General features: G+C 42.1%; 1 protein-coding gene across 5 annotated transcripts in view; it reads right to left on the bottom strand.

Annotated features, from left to right (window-relative positions):
• Positions 1-25,408, bottom strand: part of GTDC1 (glycosyltransferase like domain containing 1) — a 202,457-nt gene extending 177,049 nt beyond the window's left edge. For 2 of the 5 annotated variants that reach the window (XM_083710839.1, XM_083710838.1), the window contains exons 1-2: positions 25,197-25,322; positions 2,251-2,296 (exon numbers count right to left, since the gene is read on the bottom strand). The gene's annotated coding sequence lies outside the window, so the exon portion shown is untranslated. Of the gene's footprint in view, positions 1-2,250; positions 2,297-11,837; positions 12,213-25,196 lie in introns of those variants that run through there. The other 3 variants (XM_083710833.1, XM_083710834.1, XM_083710835.1) reach the window with 3 other exon arrangements.
• Between the last annotated feature and the right edge of the window lie 1,437 nt (positions 25,409-26,845).

The raw sequence follows: 26,845 nt of genomic DNA on the forward strand, positions 1-26,845 counted from the left end.
TTTCTATTATTCATTTCTTCACTGAATGACTAATGATTTCAGCCTCTGTATTTCAGATTTAGATATGGAAAACTGCTGATTAAAGGCTGGGGGGACTTTCCACGTAGTTATAAAGCCTACTTTCCAGGTGCAGTGGACATTAAAACTGTACACATGGTGTTTGTGTTCTGGAGAGAGCAAATATGATGCCATAAAGCAAGCCTATATACAAAACTACTGTGATTGCATATGAAAACACTAATTCTACTAGCAGAGCCAAAAATAAATGGTTCCACTAACAGCAGCATACAAGATACGAGTTCAAGTTCTACCTCTAGTTCCCACACTTGTGCGTCAACATTTACCCATTACCTGTTGACGTATTACTCAAATCGAAAAGGGAAAAAGCGATGATTTTCCTGTGCTGAAAAACACTGTTTGAAGTAATATAAAAACTACAGGTCTTGGTCACTCTCCCACACTCAAAGTCCATAACTTGGTCACAGAGGCCATGCTTTAGCTGCAGAAGGTCCCAGGTTCAAAGAATGTGACCCAGTATAAGGCAGCGCCTTCAGTCCTATATGTGATTTGATATTGGAAGTAGATCCTAACCTTGTGCGTCCCTTTCCTTGCCTCCTTGACTGTGCAAAGAAAGGATTATCCCCTCCCTGTGTTGTTTTGATGCTTTTGAATTATGGTGCTGGAGGAGACTCTTGAGAGTCCCATGGACTGCAAGAAGATCAAACCTATCCATTCTGAAGGAAATCAGCCCTGAGTGCTCACTGGAAGGACATATTCTGAAGCTGAGACTCCAATACTTTGACCACCTGATGAGAAGAGAAGACTCCCTGGAAAAGACCCTGATTTTGGGAAAGATGGAGGGCACAAAGGAGAAGGGGACGACAGAGGACAAGATGGTTGGACAGTGTTCTCGAAGCTACCAGCATGTGTTTGAAGAAACTGCGGGAGGCAGTGGAAGACAGGAGTGCCTGGCGTGCTCTGGTCCATGGGGTCACAAAGAGTCGGACACAACTAAACGACTAAACAACAACAACAACTTGTTGTTTTACTGTTATATTTGTTTTGTCAAACAACTGGTATAGCATAAAAATGTTTTAAATATATAAATGACTGCACCAGCGGCACCTGAAACGAAGGACAGAAGGATCTGCCAGTTTTGCTTTTTTCGGTTTCTCATTTTCCCTAAGCTTACATTTAGTTACCAATTTGCAAATAAAATTTGGGGGTGGAGGGAATGCATGAAAATCCATCAGGATTTTAGTGCGGAATTTTCCTAACACATTTTTATATGCCGTTTGACAAGTACATGTTTTTGCAAGCAGCTTTCTCTAATATAATGCATGTTTATGTGTTATTTTCACCAATGTATTCATTTTTATACACACTATATGTATTTTTGTAAACTGTGTCTGGTTGACAAACTGCATAGCAAAATTTGAATAATTGCAAATTTCAGTGGATAGTTGTGTTTTAGTTCTCATATTGCTTCAGAAGTCCAAATTTGATAGATAGGGCTTCCAATGAGATCTGAATTGAGTTTCTCCGCAGTTCCTAACTAAACAAACATTATAGATGCTACCTTCTCCCTAACGGAAAAAACTCCAAGAGAAGCAGCCACAGGTTGTTTATGTAGTCAGATTGTTAACAGTGGTCATAGGGTTATATCCAATGCCACAAGCGGATTTCCACTCATGTTCTGTGACTTCCCTTTCTTTCCTCTCTTCCTCCCTCTCCCAAAATCTGTGGGGGGGGCATCCCCTACCCTCCAGAGCAGATTGTGAGGACACACAAGGGAGTGCAAGAGATGAATGGGACATTCCTTTGCACACACAGGTGCTTGTTGCACAAACAGTACTGCAGTGTTGGATAAAACACGTGGTTCAGATAATATGCAGAGGTACAGTAAGTAACTCCTTAAACATGCTAGCAGCTTCACCCGTGTTCAAAGTGGCCTCTGGTCTGTGCACTACCTGAGAAAATAAATGAAGTGTGTATCTTTCCTATCTATAAAGGTAAATATAGTAAAACTATTCTACGTGACGAGTTCTCGGTTTTTGTCATCTTTGACGATAGAGGTAAATTTCATATTCTCTCAGGCTGTCATTTTGAAACTTTATAACTAGGACAGAAAATTGCTCTTCTTCATTGTGAAGAAAAAACGTTACTAGTTCTTTACTTAGTTTTGCATCGCAGTTAAGAACTATACCAAGAAACATAAATATGCAATCCCACAGTAGAAATTCAACTTACTTTATGATGACTTCTATGAAAACGTTTTTCTTTGGCACCCAGTGTTCTGTAAAAATATTTACAGAAACATTTTTTTCATTAACAGTATAGAAATACAAAGTCATACAGAAACTGATTGCTGAATAATTACACAAAATGATAAGACTTCCACTGCAGTTACGTCTACATGAGATGCAACAAGCATTTCTCAACAAGATTAGAACCGTACAGTTGTTGATATTTACGTGCTCTGTTTCATCATGGCAATCCATTCTAAAATTATCAAAATGCCACAAGACATACTTTATCTACAGTGTATTATAGAAATTCAACACAGCAGCTGCTAGCCCAAGTTTATTTATATGTACTTGAAACCTCGATGAAAGCTCAATGAAGATTGAAACCTATGCACACTTAACTAGGTGCAGGATTCTAACCACATCACTTGTGCAGGTCTACAACTAGGACTTTTAAAAACCCTGTTTAAAATGTATTATTAGAATCCTAGCAGTCAGTCTCTCTTCATCAAGCATTTGTGGGTTTGATTTTTACAAGGAAACCAGCTAGTATTAAATACCAAATAACAAGCTGGTCAGAACTTCAAGTTTAACAATAATAGTTTGTCAAGGAAGGTATATACACCAGTTGCAAGAGCTAGCACTTTCCAAATAACATTATTTAGAGCCCCGGTCTCTCTCTCTCTCTCTCTCTCTCTCTCTCTCTCTCTCACACACACACACACACACACACACAGCGATTCACTTGCTTTATACTTACAAAATACTTTTATATACACAAAAATAATTTTTTGCTATGTTTTACTAATTTTTAATCTACCGTTAGCATTCATCACACTTCCCTTTCATCACATCCCTCAAACATAATGGCAGGAAGAAAAAAAATATTTCTCTCTGAACTCTGTCATAAATACAATCTGGGAGGAGGGTTCGAATCCCCTCTCAACCATGAAGCTCACTGGGTGATTTTGGGACAACCACACTCAACCCAACCTCCCCTCAGAGGTTTGTTGTGAAGATATACGGGGGGGGGGGGCTAGAACCTTGACCTGCTTAGAGTAAAAGGTGGCATATAAATGTAAGAAATAGATCATGGGGGGATAATCTTTCTGTATGCCTTTTCTCTGTAATAACATCGGGTGCCAACCAATACTTCTGCTGTACAATGTTAAGGGGCTGTCAGGAATGAAGCTTCATCCACAGGTCAGGAAAAGGACTCAAGAAGCGAATTGCAATCAGCTTTTATTCACAAAAGTAAAAGCACAATGGAGTTTGTTGAAGGCATTGCTGGAACTGGCATTTGGAGTGGGAACATTGGATGCCACCCATTACTTTCTCTTTATCTCAATATCTCTATCAGGTCAATTTTAGACAGCTATACACCACTGAGTTAATTTTCAACATTTCATATTGACACACAAGTCACCTGCTAACACTGTGTGGTCCTGCATGATGTTTACTTAAATGGGGCATCTCTATGTGTGCAAAAAAAAAATTAAAAAATGGATGCACAAATGGTAATAATTGAGCAGACTAGAAATAAATAAATACAATTCTAATGAAACTCCCTGAACTGGACAACTTAAAACATAGAGCATGCACAGCACTCCTATATGTCAATGGAACCCTCGGTTACAGCAGTAAAACTGACAGCATTTCATTTTCCTTTAACACATTCAAAATTTGTTCAGTGATGAAAGGATATTCAGAACAAGTCAGAATTTTTATTCAGAAAGATAGATTTCTGATGACCCACATCTGCTCTATTAACTTTTACAGAAATTTCTTGCAGACACTGCTGAAAAGAAATACTAATTTAAAATGTCAAGAACCCTCCCACCCAAACATCTAGAGAAAAGCACCCACATGTGCTATACAGCTGTTTTACTTTGAAATGGGGAAACCCAATGTTGCACCTCTTAAGAGGTGGGGGGGGAGTGAAGTCAAGATTCTCCCATACCTCAACTAAACTGACATGTGGCATGACATTTGAGGCATGTGCTTTCAATATACGCCTTACAAATGGACTGTAAATGCTTTCTTTCTAGAGATGATGCAAACTGCAGGTACGAAAATGGAAACACTAACCTGTGTTCTAGTTTCAATCTTGAAAGTACTTGTAGAAGTTGCAACCACATGTTTCAAGATGATTCAGAAACGCCTTACCTTAGACACTTTAAAGCATTGTGTTGGATTCTGCTTGCACAAAGGCAGCATTTTCAAATTTCCAAAAAGCTCATTTGTAGAAGATCTTAAATCAACAGATTTTGAACTATTTAAGTAGGGTAAACTATGGAGCAGGGGGGCAGCAAACTATTTAGCTTTCATCTTTAAGTTAATACGTCATCAGCTCACTGCCTTGCTAACAGCAAAGAGATATGATATGCTTAACAAATTTCATCTACAGGAAACAGAGCCTATTTCACTTAAAATTTTGATTTTTACTTATCAGTCCTAAATCCAGAGCATGGAAGTTGTTCTTCCATTCACAATAGTGGGGAAATTGTGTCAACTTGTGCCTTTATTGCCAGCCCTCCCACACCCTGTCTAACATCACACCCAAATGTCCTCCAACCCCAGGAACAGATTCTCAGAGGTACAGGGGCTGTGGAAAGATGGGAGGACGAAGAAAGCCCTGTTGTGTGAATTTTTCACTCTGCTTCATTCATAAAAATAAAGTTATGATAAAGTTTAAAACATACGTACTAAGTTCAGGTATATTGATTGTTTCAGGATTCAGCTAGACAGAAACACACCCATACAAATGCTGTTCATTAGATTAACATAAGCAGTTCCGCCGCACTGCATCCATTCAGAGCACCTCCTCTGCACATCATCCTTATAAATAAGGTCAGTTATAGACATGATAATATGAGATTTTATTCATAAGGGGAAGCACTGAAGTCAGGCAGCAGCAAGCTGTACCACAGAACGGTGGAATGCCAGGCTTACCAAATTCATGGCCTCTGATCTATATAAAAAAGGAGCACAGTACCCTCTTTAAAAAAAAGTTGCTCAGAATTTAAGTACATATTTCATGGTCAAGAAACTGGGACTCTTCGTCCATATCTTCCATTTCTTTCTCTGGCTACATCAGCACGTAGGTTTTCAGCACCTGATTAAGTGACAGGTTTGGAGCGTTTTCAGCTACAATCGCACACAGGCTTTTGCTTCAGTCCAGAGTGCTGTAATAAGATCAACCTGAGCAGCAGGTGAACTGCCTCAGGCAGTAACCAGCATAGAAACTACAGAAAATGGATATGTTCAACATTCTGAGTTCTGTACAAATACAAAAGATAATCTGAATACATTCAATTTAGAATATTCGCTAACAGCTGCTGGGTGCTGCCATGCATTTTAGAATTGTAGAATCGCAGAGTTGGAGGGAACCCCAAGGGTCATCCAGCCAACCCCCAGCAATGCAGGTATCTAAACTAAAGCATCCATGACAGGTGGCCATCCAACCTCTGCTTAAGAACCTCCAAGGAAGGACTATTATCTACTGACAGGAAAAGATAAAGGGTGCAGCATTACCCATGCTTTCCCAGTTTTAGTTTTTGTTTAATTTTAGTCTTTGGCTTTTTGTTGTAGCTAGTTGGCTGAGGGAGTTGCTTGTTGCTTTTGGAGTCCCCTGCTCCCCAACCTAAATAGGATTGATTCTTGTGTTTAAGAACACTTCCGTCCACTTCCATTTCGACAACATCCCAAACTGCTAACAAAGGAACTGTCAAGAATGTATTATTTTTACCCCGCAAGTACAATAAAACAGTCATAAAAATAACTTGACACAGCAGACAAAAATCAAATTAAGATCAGCAGAACAGAATCAAAATTAAAAACAGCAGAGCAGGCTATAGATAGATAGGCAGGCAGATAGATACACATGTCAAAAAATGATTTCCTCTACCTCAAGCATCCCCAACCTGCGGCCCTCCAGATGTTTTGGCCTACAACTCCCATGATCCCTAGCTAACAGGACCAGTGGTCAGAGATTATGGGAATTGTAGTCCAAAACATCTGGAGGGCTGAAGGTTGGGGATGCCTTCCCTACCTCATCTCAAATGTCCCACAAAATGGTAAGCTTTCCCTTTGCTGGAAACCAAGGATTGAAGGGCCCAGGCAAATACCCAAATGGACAAAGTTCATCTAAGTGGACCTCTCATATACAGTCTGGATTATCTTTAGCATAAGATTTCTCTATTTATTTATTTATTTATTTATGCAAATCACTATCAATTCCCATGTTACTCCAATGGCACCATTTTTTCCAACACTTTCTGCCATGTTCAAGGAATGAAACTTTATGTGTATGAATTATCCACCATGAGGTGGATAATCGTGTCAATAACTTTGTTTAAGCACAACATTAAAACACAGTTAAATTTCATGCTGGGTGTATTTACTGAATTGTATTACTGCAATGCAAACATTCAGACAAACAACAACACCTGCAGTTGGAGTTTTTTAAAATCATCATCATCATCATCAAGCTTTCCTTGAGAAATGCTGCCTTCCATAGGTGTCCATACATAGTCAAAACTACTTTTAAAAATCAAAAATTTAAAGGTAGCTGAAAATTTGGTATAAGAATACTGCTGGGAACTGCAAGGAGAAATACCATACAAATGTTAGCAGTATTGTCCACTGGCAGCTCTCTTGTGCCTAACTTTGAAACTGTTTTTGTTTTATTTGGGGAAGGTCTGGAACATCATCCTTTGGAGATCTGGGGGTGGGAGGATGAAACTTGTGTTAGGGAGAAAGAAAAGTGTATGAAGCATATGCATGTGTGTTCCAGAAGAAACAATTACAGTGGTACCTCAGGTTAAGTACTTAATTCGTTCCGGAGGTCCGTACTTAACCTGAAACTGTTCTTAACTTAAAGCACCACTTTAGCTAATGGGGCCTCCCACTGCTGCCATGCCGCCATAGCATGATTTCTGTTCTCATCCTGAAGCAAAGTTCTTAACCTGAAGCACTAGTTCTGGGTTAGCGGAGTCTGTAACCTGAAGCGTATGTAACCCGAGGTACCACTGTACTTGAACATTACTAATTGGCAATATAACGTTTCCTAGATTGCATTTAGGCCATTAAAATATTCAATAGCTATTAATAATCTGGAAATCATATTTTGATCATTAAAAACAGCAGACCTGTATATTTATTTATTAAGCTCCATTGCCGACTGACGTCTCTTGCTTCATTTCCGAAACCCAGAAGCTTATGCATTGTTCAAGAAACTGACATTGCCAGCAAAAGGCTGTGGCTTTCACATATGTGCCGTTCTGGACATGTGCATCTGCCTCAAAGCCAGAAGGAGAAATGGTAACTGAGCATGCAAAAGCAAATCACTCTTTTTGCCAGGGCATTCTTGCAAAATCTGCTAGAATGTATTGTAATCCACTGTTGAACCGTAGCGGTGGTTGCTTGTCAGCAATTCTAGGGTGACAATCTTAAGAAAAAGTAGTAACGAATGCAGGGCAATATACCCTGGGCTCCTCGGGAAGGAAGGGCAGGACAGAAATTTAACAATCAATAAATACTCAAAATTTCCCTCTCTAGATCCTATGTGTTCCTGTCCAAACACATCCATCAGGGTGGGTCACTAGAAGAAAACAAGACCCCTACTCCCTTCACAGAAATAACATCAAAGTACTATACAGGTCTTACAAGGAACAATCCTGTTGATCACAGCCATACATATCGAAGTCGATTCTGGCATTCCCTCTCTTAGCAGCAGAGGAAGAAACAGGTTAGCTCCAACCATGGCATTATCCCCTAGCACAGCCATTTAGTTTCTCCATAGAAACTGAGGAGTGACATTCACTTCCTAGGGCATCAATCTTCCTAAAGTGCTGGGGTTCCCAACATGGCACAGACACCGACACCTCTATGGCCAAGATTGAAGCCCACCAGACAGGGTGATGTACAAAAAAGTTCCTTGATGCTTAGCCTGGAATATGTACCTCCGACTGGGTCTTGTCTGGCTGGCACTCTGCCCTCCCAGGCCCAAAGCAAGTCACCCCCAGTTCTCTGGAGGGACAGCCAGAGCTACAGAGCAGCAAAAGTCGCTTCTGTTGTTGCTGTTGACACACGGCCTGATTCTTTAAAATTGCAACAATTCTATAATGGAGGTCTCTCTTGACAAAGCCCCAACTTCAGGCCAGCTGAATGCCTCAACTGTGCCTCAGAAACCCTGCAGCCCTAATCCCTTTAGCAACAAAGATCGGTTACTTTGCTTAGCATGAAGCAGGCTTCAGAGGCCTGTGTGTGGTGTGTGTGTGTGCCTTGGCCTGTAAGCCAAAAGTCTCCTGTTTACATTTTCCCTGTTCCCTTTTTTAAAATGTTGTTCGAGAGGAGCCACAAAGGGCTAGCTTTGTCCACAAGGAACAAGGGAGCTCGGGAAGTCGCTCCTTTTCCATCTGCCTACTTCAGGGCGCTGTCGCTGAAATCAGGATGCAAGATTTCTGACATAGAATAGACCTGCAGTACGACCCACTCTCAAATGGCCATTCTCTCCATCATCAGCCATATTTATACATCAGCTGGGTGCAAATGGACTGATGCTCTCATGCACATGAGAGGGCTTTTGATCCAGTGGATGCCTCTGCTAATGGAAGGAGGGAAGGAATGTTTGCCAATTCCCCTTCTTCCCCCCCAAAAAACTCAGCTCTAGAGAGCTGGGAGACAGGATAGAAAGTGGACTAGGTAGCTACAGGAGGAAGAATCAGCAAAGTAACTTCCTTTTCTCTTCCTATAGCAAGAGGCACCCACTGTCGCAAAAGCCCTTCAGTGAGTGCAAAGGCATCAACAGAATCCCATGCACTGGCACAAAGACCCCCCCCCCCCCCGTGCACTTGTTGTGAGTTATTATTGTTACATTTTGAATTGTTATCCTATTGTTTTAATGCAAGCCATCCTAGGAATGGAAACCTTGAAGGGCAGTGTATAAATAAATTCACTTAATAAATAACAAAGAAATAACAAATATGAGATAACAAAAAGGAACCTACACTACATGCCTCACTTTGTGATCTCACTATAGATCTTACTAAAAACAAGAAACTGGCATCGTTTAAACATTAAATAGAATCAATTTTTGAAAGGTTATGAATTACTTATTTTAAATACCGTATTTTTCATCCCATAGGATGTTTGCCCCGGCGTGAGGGGCGCTCTGCTTCAGGGCGGTCTGCGCGCCGGGTGGCAGGCTGCTATCCGCAGCATGGGGAGCCCTGTGGGAACTCCTGCAGGGCTCCCCACGCTGTGAATGTCTGCCCTGCGTGAGGGGCGCTCTGCTTCAGGGCGTCCCAGGCGGCAGGCTGCTATCCGCAGCGTGGGGAGCCCTGAGGGAACTCCCGCAGGGCTCCCCACGCTGTGAATGTCTGCCCGGCGTGCGGGGCGCTCGGCTTCAGGGCGCCCCACGCACCCGGCGACAGGCTGCTATCCGCAGCCTAGGGAGCCCTGCGGGAACTCCCACGGGCTCCCCAGGCTTGCTGATAGCTTCCTGAAGCCTAGAGAGCGAGGGGGGTCGGTGCGCACCGACCCCTCTCACTCTCCAAGCTTCAGCGAAAGCCTGTATTCACCCCATAGGACGCACACAGATTTCCCCTTCATTTTTGGAGGGGAAAAAGTGCGTCCTATAGGGCGAAAAATACGGTAATCAAGGAGGGTTAGAAAGTAATTCACAGTAACACAAACCCCACAATAAATAAAGGTATTACAAATAATATAGCTCACTCCCCCAATCAGAGCAGAGTTAACTGCATATACAGTATGATCACCAATTTATTATGCAGAATTCTTTAAAAGCCAGAAAGTAATAAGTTACATGTTTCCGTTAAAAACGTTTGGACCTAATTTCAAAGAGGAACTTTGACATATTCAGGCAGTGTTCCTAAATAAACTCAACAAGGCTTACTTCTACGTAAATGTGTTTAGGATCATTCAGTTAGCCAACAGTTAGTAACTCAATTTGATTAGATTGGGCAGTCTTGAACAATGGAGCAGCCAGAGAATTCCTTCATTTCTTGAGGTAGGAAATAAACCTAGTGTTACTGCTAACATTTCAAGCCCACATTTGGAAACAGCAGCTATAAAGGCATTATCAAAATACCTTCAGTTTAAACAGCTAAGACAATATGACTCCCTGGCCTTAAAAGATACACAATTTATGGTAATTATAAAATACAGGATTTACTTATATGAAAGGCAAAGGCAAAGCAATGCCCATTGCAGAATAAAAAATTGCAAGGTCTAACATTAGTTGGTGCATGAAATGCAGTAGTTTCTGAATGAAATGATCTGTATGGTTCCGTTCCAAGTAACACCTTTTCTTTCCTACAGCTCTTTCCATATCTCCCTTCTAAACAGAGGTCTCTGGTTTCCCATCTTAATCCAGCTATGTGAAGATTGACAGAAACAACTCAGTAAAGAACAGAAAGGTTCTAATAGGAAAGTTTGAAGGAATCAGCCCTTTGTTTCTAAGGCCATGAAATTGAGATGGCAATTATTGAACTTGTCTGGAAGTGAGGGTTTCCTACCCACAAACATCCTTTCATAAAATCATAGAATTATAGAGTTGGAAGGTACCCTGAGGATCATCTAGTCAACCCCCTTGCAATGCAGGAATATGCAGCTGCCCCATACGGGGATCAAACATGCAACCTTGGCATTATCAGCATCACCCTCTAACCATTAGAGCTATCTGGGTTGACCCAAACCTACAGCTCCCAATATTCCCAGTCAGTCTCCCATGCAAGTAGCAACCAGGAAGGAAGTGGCACATTCATAACACATTATTCCTACAACTGCTAAGATTGCAGCAGTTCTTATAGGAGATTCCATAATCAACAGAAGTTTCAGGAATTGCAGAAGTGGACAAAAGTGAAACCCCAGGAAAAATTAGTAGTACCACCATATGCTCAAGCCAATCCTAAGTAAGTCAAGTTTCACTCTGGTGCTTAAAATGGGTTATGCTTTCACCACTTAATCACATATTTGTAATCAGGTAAAGACAGCTGGTTAAAATTTAACAAGAACATCTGGAAACGACATGAAGTATATGCATCCCTTCCTTGCTTGATGCAGGATTCTTGGCATCTTTGCCAATCTTTCCGAACTAATAAATATTACGTCTAAGAAAGCAGTGCTTATATGGAGATTTGATGCTAGCTGGGCAACAGGCAGGAGGAAGTGGACAGCTTCCGTGCAGGATATACCCAGCAGACTGCCATCATGATCAAACAGTTAGGTGTGAATGGTTCCCATAGACATTGCAAAGCAAAGGCAGCATCAATCTGGAAGCTAAACATGTAGTTCTATACAGGAATTTTTTTTAAAAAAGAAAAAACTATAGTTCAATTTGAAACTCATGAACATAAATATGCAGACATTTCCCCCCCCCCCCCATATAAACTCAATATCATGGCGCTATCCTTAAAGTCAAATAGGATCACTTTCTGGGGGGAAAACTGTGTGGTCGAAGCCTGAAATTTTTATGTTAGAACTTGTATATTGCTCTTTCATAGCAAGTACACAAAACAAGGTGCAATAAAACAATTAACTGATTCTGTGTACAATTCATACTACTACCTTGGACAGAGACACCATCAAATAATACTGAGGGGGCCTGATGCGATGTCCTGACGTCGCTCCACGCCCGGCTCTACGTTTGGCCTCAACAATGCAGGGGTCAGCTCCCTCAAAAAAAAGATTGAGGGGGTCCGAAGAGCCTTGGCACCCTGGAGCTGGTGCCTATGACCTTGGACCTTCATCATCTCATTCTGCTTCACATATAGACCAGGGGGAGATATTAAGAACTAGTGCATACAAAATGGCTGCCAAGTGGAGGACACTGTAAACTGATGCCTATGGTGGAGTTATGTCCATGCTGACATTAGTATGTGCCACACAGACTGGAAAATATTATTTTCATCAGCTTAAAGATAGTTTTGAAGACTGGCAGTAGCCCCTATGTTGATACGGCCACCTTGGAAAACCATGTAAAGCAGTATCTGTGTGACATCATGCCCACCCCAGCAACAACTTCATTATTCAGTTAAATAAATAGAGATTAGCCATAGTCAAATCAGAGATCCACAAGTGCAAGTAGCAGAATCAGTTTTACGAACATTAGCAAAATATAAAGCAAGAAGAGGAAAGCAGGATTATTGGGTGTTTAGATATCCTTTGATCTGTTAAGAAGGAATACTCAAGAGAACAAGTTTCCTAAATCTACAAAGAAACAATGAAAGCACTAGCCGTAAATAAACTCAGTGTTGACACTCAAAGAATTTGATAATGTAACAATCTGCATAAAGCCTGCATTTTCAAAAATTATTATCTAAACAGAGTCCTAGTCCATTGACCAAAAGATATCAAAATTATCCCTTTATTACAAGCGATCCTAGAATCCCCCTTGAGGCTAGGGCTATCAGAAAATATTTAGCTTGTTTCCAAGCTAATATTTTTCTTACTCCTTTCATTATGAAATTGTAACACATTTTCAATAACTTTTAGCTTTGCTAAACACAACCGCAAGTAATTTCCCAGAACTCTTGAAAAACCTGACATGTGAAATGATTCTCTCGTCAACTTGTGCATTATTAAGCTGAAAGGAGGCATGTAAGATCATTTGATCATTGAAAGCAATGGAAAAACATTGGGAGCTTCAGGACAGATGGACGAACTTCAGGTCATATAAAACATTACCAAAGCTATATTTGAAGAAAGATGTGAAAGTGCCCTGGGTAAGACTACTCTGCGTTGCTAAGGAACACTGAAAATGGATGAAATAACTTGTCTCAGTTAAACAGAGCAAACTCCAACCATTTCTTGTTTATTTCTGCAATGTTTTCTCCTACTGATTATTCATTTTAACAAGTATACAAAAGATAATCCCTCATTAAACCATTTAGACAGGGAAGAAAAGATGAACACCATGCAAGTGCTTAAAAATAGCCAAGTTAAGGAATAAACATTCTTCTGGGAACGGGGGACGACTCAACCACCATTTTGTTAAAAATACAAAAGATGCTGGCATTCACAAAGGACTGTGATGATTTTGGTTAACTACTAGAAAACGCCAAAATATACGTAGCAGTAAATGTAATATACACATTACAATAACACTTGTATCAGCTCCATGCCTGACTAGAGAATTTGGCATTAAAAAAAATCAATCATGGCATAAAGAACTATTCATGCCATGGGTTGTATAATATGGCATATACGCTCTTCTTTTCTACACGAAGATTAGTCTGAAACATTAAACTGTAACATGGGAAGTGGCCTTCGGAAACTTGAAATAGAACACCCTTTGGAAAAAATTTTGTGATTTAAAATCCAACCTCCGGTTTCATTCACAGAAAGTCTAGATTTTCAACTGGTAAATCAAGCAGATCACTGCCCTCACGTGAAGCAACCCCAACAGTACCAATGCCCCTTGACATTTTTTCTTGGTGACACTGCCAGAACACTGTGCCAACATAGCCTAAAAGTGGTGAGAATAAATAAGTAAATAAGATGGAATGCAGAAAGTCCATTTTATTTTCAATTAGGCAATCCTTTTTTATTTTTTACTCAAAACAAACCTAGCAGCTAAAAACACTCAAAATCAGGCCAAACAAACAAACAAACAAGCAAATTCCTGCTTTTCTGTCTTCTTTCCAAAGGTGGATTATAACTGGATTTTGATAAAAACAGCTGCCCATTTCATCTCCCTTGCTGCAAATCATCAGCAGGAAAGTGACGTAAATGGCATGAAAGTCATTGGGAATGTAGCTAATACGAACAAACAAAGAAAAAGCTACAATAACAATAATACTGACCAACTTTGGCTACTAAAAGCAGCAGAACTTCGTGTTTTAGTGGATACATTTAACTAGTTAAAAGTTCTAACAACATAAGAAAGAAAGAAAGAAAGAAAGAAAGAAAGAAAGAAAGAAAGAAAAGAAAGAAAGAAATGCACAGACATACAGCCAAAGCCTACGCCTGTTTACTCAGAAGCAAGGCTCACAAAATTCAATGGGATTTACTCTTTAGTAAGTGCACACAGGATTTCAGCCAAAGCCTCTTAATGGAGCTTCATATGAAGTTACATTAAGAGGCTTTGGCTGAAATCCTGTGTTCACTTGCTAAGGAGTAAACTTCATATGAACATAACCTTCAATAGAAGTTTGGACTGTTTGTTCCAAGGAAAACACAATATGATTTCTCTGTGGAATTAACACACATTCAGAACACTGTGATGTCAGTTATACCTTAACTTCCAACTGCCCTGTTCTAGCCAGAATAGTGTCAATTTGCAAATTCCGGTCCCAAGGAAATTTCCACCCTACAATCCTCCAATTCTTTTAAAAAGCAACTATATTTTATTCCTGCCTGTTAGTAAACACTTAAAGCCTAGAAAGTCAGCATCGCGACAAATCTGCCTGTCAAAAGTTGTATCTAGATCTCTGTAATCTTCATATTATTTCCTTATGACGGCTCTAAAAAACAATTTTAGAGGGTCACATAAACAACTATACACTGAGGCAAACAAAGAAACTCAACATAAAACATTACGTTCAAATGTTGTGCTGATTCCCAACCACCCCATACAAAAAAACAAAAAAAAACCCACAACCAGATGCTTTTACTATTGGCTGGTTCCAGACCACTGAAATTAAGGGAAGGAGAAGACCAGGAACAGAGAAGGAAAAACAGGCTAATGTTGAAGGAAAGCCAAATGGAGAAGGAGCACAGGCAAGGAAAGAGCTTGGTTCATTCTTTTACCTACTCCTCTAATTTACTGCTAGACTGCATCAATAAATTAGCATCAGGGGGATACAGGGGTCAACATGGCCTTGAGACAACTTGCCCAAGGAAGCATCTCCATTTGTAGGGCAAAAGGTATATTTCGTATCCTGCTCCCTTCTAGTATAAAAGAATCTATCTAGTGGCAAACAGGTAGGTTTTTAATTATTAAAGCAAGCAATCAGTATGTGTTTTATGAAATATACTAATTGCAAAATATGAATATTGATATAAACCAATAAAAGGGACAATTCATTTGGTTTTGGTTTTTTAATACTCATAAGGCCATCCGATAGCTATGTTCTCAGGGCAGCTTATAGAAAAGCTCAACCATCAACTCTGGGTACACTTGGCAAATAGGTTTGCCCTGAAGAAGGGATTTACAGCCTCAAATACACCGAAACATTGAACACTTTGTTCAATAAATCTGTGATGAAGATTGACAAACATACCAGTCTTAAAAATATCAGCGCTTGCCTGTCTGCCTGCTGCACTGAAGAAGCATCAACGTTTGCAATACTGTACAAAATGGCATGCCCTATCCCTGGTAGTAGTACCCTGGAGACTACTGTGACCTCCTAAAATATTGTGCATTGTTTTAACATTTTTAAGGATGTTTTTAAGCACAAACTATTAAGGAATCAAGGACAGACACATGTAAATTGGCTGCCAAGGTCACACAATCTCAAAGTGAGTGAATGATTATATTTCTTAACCATCCTAAACAACTCCATTACAAATGTGTCCAGTCCAGCTCTGAGAACACCAAGCATTCAAATAGTCTCCTAATTTGCAATTTTTGCAGTTAAACATCTAACACGGCCATCTGTTTTACAAGGAGCCTGTAGATTAAATTTTAAAAGAAAGCTAATAGTTTTATGCAGAAGTGAGACTAATTTTTAAAGCATTGCCAGCAACAATGATCAGGGCCATGTAACCCTGCAACTATAAATCATATCCAAAAACAAAAGGAATTTATGACAACAGAAGCATTTTGTTCCTTTAAGGGGAGGAGGGAGGTTAAGTGCAAGATCAAGACAGGAAATTGTTCTTGTTAAGCTGAAAGATCATGTAATTGTTTATTTGGGGAAACTCTGATTTACCTTAAACTATGTGCAAGGTTGGAATGAGAAGGTCACTGTGTATTAAATTGCAGCCCAGTAGACAACCAAGGTCAAAGGCAAATTTTCTGAAAGTTTATATTAGAAAGACCTCAAGCTTTTGTATTCACAAAATATGGGCAAGATTTCCCCTTGGGGCACCCAACTCCACAGCATATAAACCATATATAACAAACCCTGCAAGCCACAGAGAGTGTTGAAGGATATTAATTTAGAGATTTTTACATGTTGTTGGGTCAAAACAGCAAAGCAAGGTTGCTTTAAATCTTCCGATAAAGCCCTTGGTGGGGTCCAAACAGTGTACTGGACTTTGACCTGGAAAACTGTGTTGATGGGCCAAGTTCAGACACTTTCTGGGTGGCCTTGAGCAAATCACTGCCTCAAAAACTCCGCTTCCCTAGGAAAAACAAAACAAAACAATGATCTCCCTTATGGCATTTGTTAGAAGAAGACAAAAGGTGGAGTTCTACAAGCTTTTCACCCTCTGAAAGCAGTTCATTGCCTCCAAATTACATCAGTGTGTTAATGTAAAGCTTCAGAAAGCAGAGGATCCCGAACTAAAAGATTTGTATCTCCCTTTCCTAGCTTACAACTTTGTACAAAGTTATATATACATTATGTATATATAATCTCTTTTTTTCAGACTAGCAGTCAGGAGATGCAATGTTGTAAAATGTGAAGCAATCCGTGTCAGTCTGTTGGATATTCACACATTTATTTTTATTTTCACATCTCATCCACAGCAATATGGTTAAGGTGTATATTTAAGACATTTACTTTTGAGACATATCTACCAAGGCAACACTAAAAGTTCTGTACTTATTGCAGTAAGGCTGCGTTATAATCAGTACTAAATGCATTCACAGTCTTATTGTGGTTTCTGGAGGCCTCCATGTTAAGAATCTAGAAACCAAAGTATGAACCAACTTCTCAATGTGAAATTCATTTGAAGTATCAGAAAGCACTGCACTGGCAATGCCACAGGTTCCTTGGCAGTCCTAAACTCAGGTTTAAATAAGAGATGCTATCTTGGAAAACACGGGGTTCCAAACTACAGCAAATTGGAGGAGAGGCTTAAACTACACCTATCAATTCTCCTTTGCAAATACCCCTCCGAGCTGGTTTTCCCCAACCTATCTTAACATTCAGGTGTGGAGCCCACTAGGGAATTACACAACAAATGTCCTCTGCAAATGTCTCCACAGCTCTACATTAGCAAGATGTCGCATTCCTGGACATGTCCTGGGCAAATATTGGGAACCTTGAGACGAAGTGATCATCATGTCCTCTTGGATTTCATGATACAGAGGAAAGGGAAAGGAGAGTGTAGTCAGACATGCACTCTGGACTTTAAGAAGGCAGATTTCAAAAAGATGAAGGAACTACTAGGTGAGATCCCTTGGTCAGAAATATGCAAAGAGAAGGGAGTCCAAGATGGATGAGAGTTTCTTAAAGGTGAAATATTGAAGGCCCCAAACCAGAAAATTCCAACAAGAAAGAAAAGTAGGAGGCATCTAAGGAAACTGGTGTGGAGCTTACAGATGAGCTAAGATTAAGAACGGTGTGTATAAAAATATATACATGGAAGAAAGTAGAAATCACAAAGGAAAAACCAACAGTTGCAGGGAGAAGGTCAAGCATCCCAAAGCTCAGAATGAACTCAGGCTTGAAAGAGAGGTTAAAAATAATTTGAAAAGGTTTCTTCAGCTATGTCTGAAGCAAAAGGAAGAACAAGCAAGTAGTAGGTCCTCTGCATGAAGAAGACAGAGGAATGCTATTGGATGACAGAGAGAAAGTGGAACTGCTCAGCATCTGCTTTGCCTCTGTCTTCATCCAAAACGAAAGCAGTGCCCAACCTGGTGAAAACACAATAAATGATGCAAGGAGAGAGCTACAGCCCAAGATGGGAAAAGAAGTGGTAAGAGAACACCAAGCTACTTTAAAGGAATTCAAATCTCCAAGACCCCTGATGGCATGCACCTAAGGGTAACTAAAAGGGCTTACAAATGAGCTTGATCAGTTTGCAGAGCATGAGCCTTTTAATCGCAGGGTTGTGGGTTCAAGTCTCAAATTAGGCAAAAGATTCCTGCATTGCAGGGGGTTGAACTAGGTGACCCTTGGGATCCCTTCCAACTCTACAATTCTCTGATTCCTCCCTTGCAACTTCAATTCTGTCACTCCCATTCTGCATAACCACTTTAATACTAGGTGTAGTAACCCACCACATAACCAATCCTATGCATCTATTTACACTAATCTTGTCCATATTAAACATCTCAAATCAGGCTGCTAGTATTAGGACATTAGGACATGTGTCGTATTTGATTTTGCATACATATGCAAACGAATTACATTTCACTAGATAAGATGCAACACAAAATTAAAACATTTAATTCACCACATTTTAAATGAAATCTTCACCCAAGGTAAATTTCCTAGTTCCTTTCTGTCTCATTTATGTATGTCTATTACAAATTATAGGTAAAGGTAAAGGGACCCCTGACCGTTAGGTTCAGTCGTGACCGACTCTGGGGTTGCGGTGCTCATCTCGCTTTATTGGCCGAGGGAGCCGGTGTACAGCTACCAGGTCATGTGGCCAGCATGACTAAGCCACTTCTGGCGAACCAGAGCAGCGCACGGAAACGCTGTTTATCTTCCCGCCGGAGCGGTACCTATTTATCTACTTGCACTCTGGTGTGCTTTTGAACTGCTAGGTTGGCAGGAGCTGGGACTGAGCAACGGGAGCTCACCCCGTCGCAGGGATTCGAACCGCCGACCTTCTGATCAGCAAGTCCTAGGCTCTGTGGTTTAGACCACAGCGCCACCCGCGTCCCATTTATTACAAATTATACTTCAAGGCAAATAAATTCATCATTATCATAAATACTCTTCAAAGCAGCTAAAGATCCAGTCATTTCTATCATGCCAGGCTCTGACAGGTTTCCAGAAGAGGTTGGAAACAGTGTGTAAACAACTGCTCAGCAATTTTGAAAGTTCAGCCACATAACATTTATGGGTGGGCAGCTCTTCTGTTTGTGGGGAGTAGGTGGCCTAGTTGTTGAACGGGCTCTGTGTCTCAAATCTGTCAAGGCCCAAACAGAAGCAAGTCTGTTTACTTTCTATTAGCAAACTACCAAGATCTGAACTCAGTGGTATTTTGAACTCCCTTCTCAGCAGCAGATGCACAAATAAACGCAACAAAATCTTTTTGAACTGTATGCTTGGGCATGAACTGAGGCACGAAAACCACAGGAAAGTGCCTGGCTAAAACGTCCTCTGGAGAGACATCAGCTCAGAAGCAGCATACAATATATCTTGACATTGTGCTGCTGGTGCAAAGTATGAGCAGTCAACACTTCAGCCTAAGAACTGTATTTCATAACAGGGCCCCCACATGTGAAAACATCGGCGCTTTTCTTGTTTTCCTAGAAACACATTGTTCTTGTTCAATAGGCTTTACTGGACAGTATACCTTGTCTGATCCTACTTTCTGCTTGTGTCGTCCTATCTATATTTCACAGAATTGTAGAATTGTAGAGTTAGAAGAACCAACCAGCCCATGGGTTAGAAGAACCAACCAACCCCAGGAACCAACCAGCCCATGGGTAGGCAAACTAAGGCTCGGGGGCCGGATCCGGCCCAATTGCCTCCTAAATCGGCCTGCAGACATTCCAGGAATCATTCTGTTTTTACATGAGTAGAATGTGTGCTCTTATTTAAAATGCATCTCTGGGTTATTTGTGGGGCATAGGAATTCGTCCTCCCCCCCAAAAAAAATATAGCCCAGCCCCCCCACAAGGCCGGAGGGACAGTGGACTGGTCCTCTGCTGAAAAAGTTTGCTGACCCCTGATCTAGCCCAACCTTCTGCAATGCAGGAAACGCAACTAAAGCATCCATGGCAGATGGGCACCCAACTTTTGCTTAAAAACCTCCAGTGAAGGAGAGTCCACCCTGTAAAGCAGATTAGGCAGAGTGAGTGAGTGAGGTCACCCAGTGAGCTTCATAGCTGAGTGGGGAATTTGAACCCTGGTTTCCCAGGTTCTAGTCCAACACACTACTCTAGAGTGGCTTGTCCAGCTATGAAAACCGAGGAACGTAAATTCAAAAAAGGACCCTAAAGCTTTAGATCCGATCTATGTTACAAGTCAAAACATAGACAAAACGAGGTGCAAGGATGGCACTAGAGACCAAATGAGAAAGAGAGCAATTGTACAAAAGTAGCAGAAAGGTCTTCTGCAAGTCACATGCAAGTAGTAAGGGGGAACATGACATGGGTGGCAACAGTGACAGCAGTGCCAAGCCTACTCCCATGCTCATCATGGGATCTGACACCTTCCATGTACAACATAAACATGAAACAGTAGAATTAAAAACAAACTCGGCAGAGCACAGGATACCTACTAGGAATAAGATACAGCATTGCACTGATTCAGTAGCAGTTTAGGACTGTAATTCAAGTTTCCAGCTCAGGCCACAGACAACTTCTTAAAATTAGAGGGTGTTTTTTTTTTGCAAAAACTTTATTTAAAAATTAAGCTTATACCAATCATTCTCAGGTTGCACTGAACAGCAATTTTTCTGAAGTACATAAAACTTTCAGTAGGCACTCTAAAATGAGACTTCTAGCCAACGTCTATAACATTGTGTGTACATTATTCTAAATCCCAAGAGGTTATTAAAAGTTTTTTATTAAAAATTCTAGGGGGGGGTGTAAAAAAAAATTTGCACAAAAATCCTTACCAACACCAACTGGTGTCCAGACTGGGTGCCAAACTGGTAAACATACAAGTGTGATTAAATCGCAAACTGAAATGGAACATAAACCCGAGATCAACTTTTACAAATGAATTTGTTCTCATTGTGATTTTCCAAACTAACTAAAATTATGCCGACACGTGAAAATATACTTTCTCCCCACCACACAGTATTTTATCAAGCCTAAGCTTCTCTAAGGGAAGAAATGTACATTAGAAGTGAGGAAGAATTGGGTAGAATTCATTCCACTTCATGTCTTGAAAGCTCTAATTAAAATTCAATATTGCACTTTACATATGGGTTCTTATATGAAACTCCTGTCATGGCTAAGGCTTAAGGTTAACCAGGTTAATAGAGTCCAATAAAACAGCTCTATTGAATTATACCAAGCCACTGAAATACACTAGGCTGCAATCTGCTTCTCCTTTATTCTTGACCACTGCGCTAAGATCGAAGCCAACAATGTGTGGTTAGCATCCAAGAACTATTTATGTGCAGGATAGAAACTTCCAAACGCCACCCCTCTTCCCTTGAAGAAAGTGCATATATTTACACCTCAAATATTTCCCTCCAGTCTGCTTTTCCCATTGTCACAGTGTTATGTGTTAACAGATCTGTGCACACTTGCCAAGTATCACTCAGTTGAAACAGAGACACTCCCCTCAATATGGATTCATTTTAAGAGGGGTTGTTTTGTTTTTTTACTTGTGTGGCCAAAGCTAGCTGATTTATGTCCAGTTGCACAACCACATGCACATGATTATAGCCTGCAGACGACTAAGGAATGACATGATAGTACTCCTCAAATACCTGAAGGCTGTCAAATAAAAGAGAGCAAACCCTTGTTCTCGATGCTCCAGACGGCAAAACAAGATCTACAGGGGTTTCAGTTACAAGGGGGTAGGCTTTGGTTAAGCATTAACAGAAAGATCCTGACAGTTATAGCAATTCAGTAATGGCACCAATTACCTAGAGGAGTGGTGGGTACCTCTGCATTTGATGTTTTCAAGCAGAGGGTGTATCTGTTGTGGTTGTTCTAGCTCTGGGTTTCCTGCATCAAACTAGATGGTGGACCTACAAGAACCCTCCCAACATCTTGAGTACAAGCAGAAGTTTCCTCCATAACATTTCTCTGTCCCCTCCTTTCTCAAAATGAAACAAACTTATGGTTAATATTCACATTAACTCAAACATAAAAAGTATTATTTGTAGGAGGAAAAATTTAAAGGATTCACAGAAGGCAGCTGAGGGTATCTGCTTCCTAATATGCATCTTGGGAACAAACTGTAACTTCATGTGGTCATCATGTCAACTATGCTTGGCTTGAGACAGGGTCTCCATATTGGAAAACACAATGTAAGAACTAATCCATTCTATGGACTTTGTTTCCTAAGCCAAACTATGGTACTGAATCACCAGCATTCAGAGCACAACCCATTTTGCAGTTTTCAGTCTTTATTTCCTGCAACAAAGCATTACAAATAATAAAAATGTGCATTCTTCTTCCCCTATTCATGCAACATATCCAGCTTGGGGGGGGGGGGCATAATGGTTTGTATCAGCTCTCCACACTCCTCATCCATCCCAAGTTGTGAACAGAACCTCCACCTGCACTACTTGAATGTTATGTGTGATCTCTCTATGCATTTTGTAGTGTCCCAGGTGTACGCATAGGTCTGTTATAGTTGTGTAGGAATACATGGGTGGGAGGTGTGTTTATAATCCCACTCCTAGGCATGAATACATCTTATGTCAAGTGAGCAGGGCTTCTACTGCCGTTCCATTTCTGTTTGGGTCAGCAGCCTCTTAGTTCTCACAATGAAGGCCACTTCCTCCATGTCATAAGATACATGACAGGATAATCTCCAAAATAACGCACACAAGAACTATTATCTGAAGGCCCACTAATATTTATTACCTGCCCAACAACATGCATCCACATAATTTTACATGAGAGCCTTTAATAAAGAAAGCAGCATTAAAAGCTCCGAATCAGGATGGCTTAACGTAGAATATTGTGGCTATGGAATCAATGGGTCTGTGCATTTGCTATTTGCTGAAAAATGGCACTGGGACTGTGCCAACAAACTTTAAGCTTGCAAGTTGCCTGTGTACTTTACCCACCTCCCAGTTCACTTTCAGCAACTTTGTTGTGCTGAGTTGCAAACCAGCAATCATATTTCTGCTCCGCCACATGCAAAATGCTGAATATTCAACCCTCTTACCCAAGCAGACCAGATTTTGTCTCATGAATCAGTTCCCAACGAAATGGAATCTTTCAGAATTCCACTCCACCACACCATTTTGAGCTGGTGTACAGAGGTTCTCAAAGGGACGCGGGTGGCGCTGTGGTCTAAACCACAGAGCCTAGGGCTTGGCAACCAGAAGGTCGGCGGTTCGAATCCCCGCGATGGGGTGAGCTGCTGTTGCTCGGTCCCTGCTCCTGCCAACCTAGCAGTCTGAAAGCACAAAGTGCAAGTAGATAAATAGGTACCAATCCGGCAGGAAGGCAAACGGTGTTTCTGTGCACTGCTCCGGTTCGCCAGAAGCGGCTTAGTTATGCTGGCCACATGACCCGGAAGCTGTACGCCAGCTCCCTCGGCCAGTAAAGCGAGATGAGCACCGCAACCCCAGAGTCGTCCGCGACTGGACTTAACGGTCAGGGGTCCCTTTACCTTTACCTATGTTCTGCATTCTGTCTACAGGAATCTGTGCCTACTACTAACTGGTAAAAGGAGACTCTCCATAAATTTAGAAACTGAAACCTTCAGCAAATGCCCTTTAACATGTCCTAAGAAACCCCCGCATGAGAAAGATTGGGGCAGCAGTGTTTGGTTTCTTCCACTACATAAACAGTAAGCAGGAAGCTGCCTTAACAGCCCAGACCATTTTTCAAGCTCAGCAAGCACTGTGACTGGCTCCTGCTTTCCAGAGTCTTATTCGGGTCTTACCCATCACCCACTACTACCTGATCCTTCTAACTGGAGACACCTGGGGTTGAACTTTAGACCAGAACCAAGCAGAGAGTAAGCCAGGAGGGCCATTTGGTCTAGGCCTCAAGCTCAAAGGAGAACTCACATTTCGACACTTGTAATTTTTTTGGCATTTGAGAAGTTTTGCGACTATGCACATCACACCAAAATGTGACACCCACTCTCAGCTTAGAGCTGAATTTTTTTAGCAAGTAAGAGATGTGATTTGGTAGTGTGTGTATGTGTGTTTGTCAACGGACAGATTTTGTCATTTTAGTAAAAATGTATCAGTTCTGACAGCACAAGATTGGACAGTGATGAATGTGTCTTCAGACTAGTTGATTACATAAACAATCCACTCACTCCTTTTTGGCAACTTACTTTTGTGTGTCCTCCTATTATTATTATTATTATTATTATTGTTACTACTACTACTATAATAATTATGTCTACTACTACTAGGGGCCTCAGAAGCTGGAAGCTGCCCAGCCCTCTACGGATCTGCAAGAGGGTCTATCTGGACCCTTCACTATACAAAGCAGGGGCTCTCCCACTCAAAGCTACTCTCCCTCCCCATAAAAACTCACCACCGCTTTCCACTGCGGAGGTTTATTGTGCTTCAATGCCTGCCCGCACCGAATGCTTTTTATTTCTAAAATGAGTGATTAAACCTCGAGTTTGCCAGGAAGCCTCGTAGTATGTGGGTGTTGGTGCTTAACACGGAAAAGCACTCTGCACGTGCTCCGGGACACTCTTTTCTTTCTTGCAACTGCTTCATGGCTGAATGCAGCAGACGTCCGCGCCCCGAAGCCCACGAAGAGGCAGCGCCCGGTAAGGGGCAGAGGAGTGAGGTTTCTCGGGGAGGGAGCTTGGCTTGGGAGCCTCCCGGGCGCTCGCTCCTTCGACCTCGGATATTCGGCCCGTCAGTAACTGCTGGGCCCGACGACAGGGGTCCCTGCAGGTCTTGGCAGAGGAGAGGCGCCTGCCGGGAGGCTGGCGTTTCCCCCCGCGCCGCCGCCGCCTCCCTCGCTCTCCTTTCATATGCATATTCGCCAGCGCCGAGGGGGCCGCCCAAGCAACGTGCCCCCGCCTCCAGCCCGTCCCCGGCCGCGCCAAGGCGGCTCTTTGCAGCCCGCCGGCCTGCGCGCGCCCTGGGCCCGCTGCTCGGCTCTCTCGCCTGCCCGCCTTGCTCTGTGCAGCTGCGGCGCCGAGGCGGCCAGCGCGCCCGGCGCCCTTCCCCTTCCCGCCCCGCTCGGCTCTTCGCGCGGCCTTGGCTCTTCACCCCACCCAGAGGGGGGGAACTCACCTCCTCCTCGTTGGTCCCCTCCTGGAGGCCGGCGGCGGCAGCAACGCGCGGCCTCCCCGGCTCCGCCTCCCGCTCGCTCTCCGCCCCGACGCGGAAGGGAGGAAGAGCCGGCCCGGGCGAAGCAGCAGCAGCAGCAGCAGCAGCTCGCCTGCTCCCTTTTACGCGCGGCGCCTCGGAGCAACCCGCCTTGCAGGTGCGCCGGCGCGTTGGCCCCGGCTTGCCTTCCCCAGTGCACCGAGCCGCGCTTACTCAGAAGTAAGCCTCCTTGGCTTCAGCGGGGTTTACTTCCAAGGAAGTAGGTTTCGGACAGGCTTAGTTGGGCGTGCTTGGTAGAGGGACGTGGACGAACGCACTGGAGAGAGGCATCGTATATTTTAGAACTCTTTTAGAACTATCCGCTCCATGGGGCTCCCTGTGTAAGATCACAGCCCAAGCGGGCTAATTCACGGCAAGACATCTACACGATCCCTTCGTGTTAATGAAACAGGGCGCGCAAAACCCGGCTTGGCTTTTGTCATCGCAGCTAATCCGTACATAGAGCACATAGTCTTCAGCATCGATGAACATTCATTCAGAGAGCGATCTCTCCCCCCCCCCCCACTCCCCAGGGAAATCCCAGAATCCTCAAAAGTACACCCATCCTTTAAGGACACCTGCACGCATCTCCACAAGGCAGGGCCATAGCTCAGGTGGTAGAGCATCAGTTTTGCATGCAAAAAAGGTTTAATCCTGAGATCACCAGGTAAACTATGAATGTGCCCTGTCTGAAATCCTGAAAAGCCACTACCGCTCAGCATAGACCAGTGGTTCCCAATTGGTGGTCCCCAAGGGGTCTGCATAACCCACCACGGGAGTCTATGACACCATTCACGTACCAAAAGCTACCACAGATATACCAAAATTTTCAAAAGTAGGGGGCCCATGACTTGGCTGCGTGGTTCACATAGACAAGCTACTTTAAAATACCCCCACTGGAACAGGAAAAAAGCCTATAGATAAAGATCTATGAAGAAATTTAATAGGTGTCCACCCTACCCCAATAATGCTTAAAAGATGGCAAAAAAGAGTTTCTGCTCTTCCTAACTCTGTTTCTAGGTAATGTAAAACATTCCTTATTCTGTTTTTTGCAAACCCTGCTAATTCGAATTCCTAAGTGAATACAGTGGTACTTTGGTTTAAGAACAGCTTAGTTTATGAACAACTAGGATTAGGAACGCTGCAAACCCGGAAGTAGGTGTTTTGGTTTGTGAACTTTGCCTTGGAATAAGAACATGTTCTGCTTCCTGTTGAGTGTGTTCCATTTGTAAATTGTAAATTTCCCGTTGCTATGGGAAAGCACACCTTGGCTTAAGAACACTTTGGTTTAAGAACGGACTTCTGTAACGGATTAAGTTTGTAAACCATGGTACTGTACTTTGGGTGGCATTCAACTAAGTTTTACTCAAAGTAAACCAGTTGAAACTCATGAACTTAAGTCATGTTCATTAACTTCAATGAGTCTGCTCTGAGTAAAGCTTAGTTGTATGCCACTCTAGGTTATTGCAAGTACAGATAGGTAGCCGTGTTGGTCTGCCATAGTCAAAACAAAAAAAATTCCTTCCAGTAGCACCTTAAAGACCAACTAAGTCAGTTCTTGGTATGAGCTTTCG

Source organism: Podarcis gaigeae (genome assembly GCF_964106915.1).
Source record: "Podarcis gaigeae genome assembly, chromosome: 1".
Classification (NCBI taxonomy): domain Eukaryota; kingdom Metazoa; phylum Chordata; class Lepidosauria; order Squamata; family Lacertidae; genus Podarcis; species Podarcis gaigeae.